Genomic DNA, 5,864 nt, shown 5'->3' on the forward strand with positions numbered 1-5,864 from the left:
AGTTAAACTAAATCAAAAGATGGACAGCCAGCAGATAAAGTTTTAACCATTTTTTTTCAACATGAAACACAGAACAGTAATCATTCAAACAACAAAACAAAAACAAACATAAATAGACAGACATATGGACAAATTGGTGCACCAAGAACAGACAATAGACAGAGAGGGAATAGAATCTGATGCCTCAAAGGGACCCAGATATCCTAACCAGAACTAAGAATATTTCCATAGGAGCCAGAGAGGAAGCAGATTTCCTTCTGTCCCTAGGAGAGCTCTGAAATAGCTTATTTTCATTTTCCCTCTTTTTTGCTAAAAGGTCCCAAACAGGGATAACTGCTTTTCTGAAACCTATTCTCTCTCTCTCTCATGTTCAAATTCTAATTCTTTTATCTTCTTCTTCTGGGAATTCTGCCAGAGAAGGGAGAGGAGGCACAGTGGTAGCTTCTGATAGTTACTTCTGATAGTTACTCCCCAGTAAGAAAAGATGGTTGCAGGGACCGCATCAGGACCCTCATTAGCTAGTTTATCATTTAAATCTCTGCTGTTTTTGGAGCTGTAAAACTTCTTGCAACCCCAAGACCTGAGACGCGAGTTTGTCTCTGGCATCGATGAGAGTGGGGACCGGCAATGTCAGGGGCCAAGGGGCGGGTGCGCAGATTGGTGGAAGGTAGGGAGGAAGCCCCTACAGAGGGGCTGAGGTGTGCGGTGGCCGATAGATCGGGCTTATGAGAATGAGCCACCTCTTCCTCCGAAGTGTCTGCATCCCCAGGACCTAGCAGCCCCTCAGCCAACGGTTTTTTAAAGACTGGATCGATCAGTGGCATGTCAATAGGAGACGGATCCACAGGGAGAGGGGGATAAAGAGAAGCCTGTGGGGCTTCAGGCATGTCTGTAATTATTGAAGGAGGTTTCTTGGTGGGGAGGGAGCTCACTGAAGCCACCCGAGACAAGGGGCGGAGACAGTATTCCACAACTGACAAAAGTTGCTGCTTCTCGGAATCATCAACCGCGCTTTCTACTAAATCACGAATGAGTCCCCAGTAAGTGAAAACATTTACAGGGACAGCATCGGGGCCCTGCCTGGCCAATATTTCATTTAGTTCTCGACCTACCCTTCGCCATTTTTTACGGTGTCTCTCTGCCCCGTCAATTATAAACCAGGGGCAAGCTTGATCTATAAAAATAAAAAAGTTTATCAAATCTTTTTTTTTAACTCGAACTCCCCTTTCTCTGAGTGAAGCTTTCAGGTCTGGTCTTCGACAGCTTAGTGCCCATTTCTTAGTGGAGAGGAATCAACGTGCCGAGGACAACTTCTCCTATGAGCGGTAGGAGCGTTCCTCAAACGGCTTATTCTTCTAGTCGTGACGAAATTCTCTTGGAGCTAGTCTCCATGGTCTCCACCGGGCAAAGGTCCGTGCCTCGAGCCCCATTTCTGGGCGCCACTCTGTCCGGTCCAGCAGGACTTAGTTATTCCGTGGGTTGAGGAGGACCAAGGCCTGAAAGAGAAATGGGCAGAGAAAAGGTACTAAACAGTCCCAGGCACCAAGTGGAGACATGAAGGAGGGGGTGACATAACTCTCATCAAAGGGTCAGCCGAATCTTCAGGGTGAGAGTTGTTGAGGGTCTGGTTTCCCACAGTTTGGTCTTTCACATCACACCATGATGGTTTCCTGACTCACTATACAAGTAATCAAGTGTATACATTGTAACAAGTGATTCAAGTGTAATTAGGACAGCAGGATAGGCTAGCATACCAGGGGAACAGGACATAACCAGGGAATACACCTACAACTGATACAACCTACAAAGGCAGCAATGTGGAAAGGGGGAAAAAAATACTAGTAGCTTAGACCAGCCTTGAACTCACTCTGTAGCCCAGGCTGGGCTCTGACTTGTGGTTCTCATTCTTCAGCTTCCAGAGTGCTAGGGTTACAGACATGAGCCATCATACCTAGCAGATTCTTCCTGAAAAACAACAGTATTGGGGGTGGGGGTGGGGTGATGGCAGTGAAGAAAAATGAAAAAAGGATGTATAGTGGCCTTCATAGATTAAAAACAAAATAAAAACAAATGTAGATATGATTTTTAGATTCCCCTATATAAACTAAAACTCTAAAGCTTTTAGAAAAGGACTGTAAGAGGATCTGTCACTCTCTCCCAGGCACAGCTTTCTTAGTATCCCAAGATACCAACCATTCACATAAAAAGACTTCCTCAAAACTGAAAGCTTTAGACTGTGAGTGTAGCTTACCTAGCTTACCCAGCATGTAAGAGCATGCTGGCTGGTATTATCTTCAGCACATAGAAAGTTAAAAAAAAAGGAAAAGAAAAGAAAAGAAAAGAAAGGAAAGGAAAGGAAAGGAAAGGAAAGGAAAGGAAAGGAAAGGAAAGGAAAGGAAAGGAAAGGAAAGGAAAGGAAAGAAGAGGAAAGAAAGAAAAACTTTAGTTTGCTAAAATGCTAAAAGCAGAGTCTGGCCACAAGTCTCAGCAGACCAGGTAACAATGGATCCTTAACTAAGAACATGTACTGCTCTCCCACTGGGAAACCGTCTCAGTAGTTTCTTATTCATAAACCTTTCTTATGACCTAGAAATTCCATTCCTAGGTATTACTCAAAGTAAACAACAGCCTATGTCCAGAGACTGAGCTATCGCTCACTTGATTGAGTGCTTGCTTAGGGAGCAGGAAGCCCTGGGTTTTGATTCCCTAAAAGACACACAACCCTCAACACTCATCGGGCAGGGGCAGGAGAATCAGGAGTTCAAGGTTATCCTGAGTTCATTGAGAGTTCAAGAGCAGACTGGGCAAGGTGAGGATCTGGTCTAAAAACAAAACAAAACACCCCCCTAGGTCCACACAAAGGTATGTACAAGATATTGTGACATTTGTTGAGCATGAGGCACATGATTTTAATTACAAACTCACTGGCACAAGAGGTAGTTAGATCTCTGTGAGTTCAAGGCCAGACTGATCTATGGAGAGAGTTCTAGGACAGCCAGGGCTAAAGAGTGAAACCCTGTCCTTAAAGAAGGAAGAAGGCAGAGGAGGAGGAAGAGGAGGAAGAAGAAGTAGAAGAGGAAATTAAGAAATTCACAGCAGCTTTAAACATAACATCCTCAAATGGAATGAACCCCAGTGTCCATCAAATGCAAGTGTCACCCCTAAATGACTTGTTTTCCTGAACTCAGCTGGGCCCATGTCCTCCAAGGCTCTCAGAGATTTTTTTTCCTTTTAGCTGTGATTTGTTGAGGTACTCTCTGCCTAGAAGGAAACATGCTGATGCTAGTTCAATAGAAGAATGTTATGTAGCTAGCAGGAACCATCTCCCAGATCAAGATCTGGAGCATGTAGCGCCATCAGAAATCTGTGCCTCTCTCAGGCAGCAGCCCCAGTGGCAAGCTGTTGCTGGATCGGATGTGCCTGGCATTGCCACAGCGCAGGCTCGACTATATCTGGCTCTTTCATGTATTCCCCATTCCCAGGGAGCCAAGGGCCCTTCAAATGCACGGGACTTCCCTGATGTCTCTCACGTGACTGTGTATTGCTTCCTTTTTGGAGCTGTGATGCACAGAACTGTTTTGAACAAACAGCCAGGGCTGGGGCATAGGAGAAGGGTCTGGCTGCTGTATCGTAGCTGAAGCACCAGTCCTGGCTGGGTTCTTTTACATCCCAACTTGCAGAGAATGAGGATTCCAGTTGCCCCAAATCCCAACCCACTGGTAGTTGCCTAGCATGACAAAACTGTCCTTGGTGTCCATGATAGCCAGAGGACTGCGAAGAATTCCCTTTCCACTTTGCTCCAGCAGGATAGCCTGCTCTTGAAATCCAGTCAGTTCCTGTTGAGTAAGGCACTTATAACTGGGGCAAAGGTAAAAGGAGGCGCGTGGCCTCTAAGAAAGCATATCTAAGAATTAGTCGGGCTGGTGAGATGGCTCAGTGGGTAAGAGCACCCGACTGCTCTTCCAGAGGTCCAGAGTTCAAATCCCAGCAACCACATGGTGGCTCACAACCATCCGTAACGAGATCTGGCGCCCTCTTCTGGAGTGTCTGAGGACAGCTACAGTGTACTTACATATAATAAATAAATCTAAAAAAAAAAAAAAAAAAAAAAAAAAAAGAATTAGTCTTTGCAAGTTTTGGTGTGTCTCAGCTGAGTGTAAGAAGAAATCGTGTCACAGATAAGTGTCTGACTTCCTCCTTGGAACTGACTTCCCCCTTGGTATCCCTTGGTACCCAGAGGGCCATTCTGTGATACTGTAACAGAATGTTGCAGGCTAACTAATTCATAGAGAACGTAGGCTAACTAGTTCATAGAGAATGTATGTTTCTTTCTCTCTACCCTGGAGGCTGGGAAGCACAAACCAAGATAACCGTCTTATGACTGCATGGTTGAAGGCAGAAGGTAGAAATATAGGCAAGAGGTCAAATCTGCAGCTGCATGTCTTTTGCTAAGCCACACCAGTCCAAGGAAAAGAACCAGTCCCCAAACCGAATCAGCTCCATGGTGCCGAGGACACTTCCCAACACTGATGCTGTGGGAATAAGTTTGCAGCCCATACTTCTCTGGGAATAACGACCACAGCTTTGTCACAGCAAGCTTGCTCCTAGCTAGCCGTAGTGCAATTCCAAAGTCCTGAATGAGTCCAGGTAAGTCTGTTTTCCTGGCTCCCCAGTCCCACCCCCACCCCCACCCCACCCCCACCCCAAACCTGTCCTGCAATTCTTTGCTTCACCGATTATTTATTTCCCTTAACTCATAACCTAAGCCACAAGAGCCAGGTTTGGGTTTTGTATTTTTATTTAAGGCAGGGAAAGGCTGGTGATGTAGTTAAGTTGGTGGAGTGCATGACTAGCTCATAGGAAGTCTTAGGTCCTAACCCCAGCACCATCAGGTAGAGGTGAGTCCTAGGTATAATCCAAGCACTTGGGAGGTAGAGGCAGGAGGATCAGAAGTTCAAGGTCGGGGCTGGAGAGATGGCTCAGCGGTTAAGAGCACTGACTGTTCTTATGAAGGTCCGAAGTTCAAATCCCAACAACCACATGGTGGCTTACAACCATCTGTAATGACATCTGACACCCTCTACTGGTGTGTCTGAAGACAGCTACAGTGTACTTACATATAAATAAAAAATAAAAATTATTTAAAAAAAGAAGAAGAAGAAGTTCAAGGTCATCCTTGGCTACATACTGGGTTCAAAGCCAGCCTGGTCTACATGAAGAAAAGGAGGAAGTGGGGAGGGAGGAAAGGAGAAGGGAGGAGGTATGTATGTTGTAGACTAGGCATGCTGGGAATTCATGATGGGTCATCTCTCCTGGCTTCAAAACTATTTCAAATATTTCCTAGGGTCTCCTCCCTTGTCACTTGAAATATTCTACTGTGTCCAAAGTATGTTTCCTCTTCTACCCCAAAACAGAGGGAAAGAGGGGAGAGACAAGGAGAACAGACAAATTCACAGGCAGATGGCAATGAAGTTCCCAGGGCCCCCACCTAGTCCACATTAACAACCTCAGCCGTGGTGTGTTTCTTGCAAAATAGCTCTCCATGGTTAAGCTTTCACACCAGGGAGAGATACTTCTTGGAAGCCTACAGCATCACAGAGATTTTGGAGTGCCCGTAAGGAGTTGTGTAACCTTGCTCATGCTGCCCCTTGGTCTTTCTGAGCACTGTTTTCCCTGCACATACAAAGGTCTGAGGAGGGTCTTTTCCACGGATGCCCACCCAGAGGACAAATGAAGGCTCAGCTCTGCTTGATGGGGTGAGGAAGCAGGCTCAGAAGCACAGCCACTTCCGGCCGAGGCTGTCGAGGAACGCCTGCTGGCCATTAGACTGGTTCTCTGGGCAGAGCACAGGAAGGGAAAGCCAA

This window comes from Mus caroli, unplaced genomic scaffold (assembly GCF_978045245.1).
Source record: "Mus caroli unplaced genomic scaffold, Mus_caroli_1 scaffold_13, whole genome shotgun sequence".
In the NCBI taxonomy this organism is placed as follows: domain Eukaryota; kingdom Metazoa; phylum Chordata; class Mammalia; order Rodentia; family Muridae; genus Mus; species Mus caroli.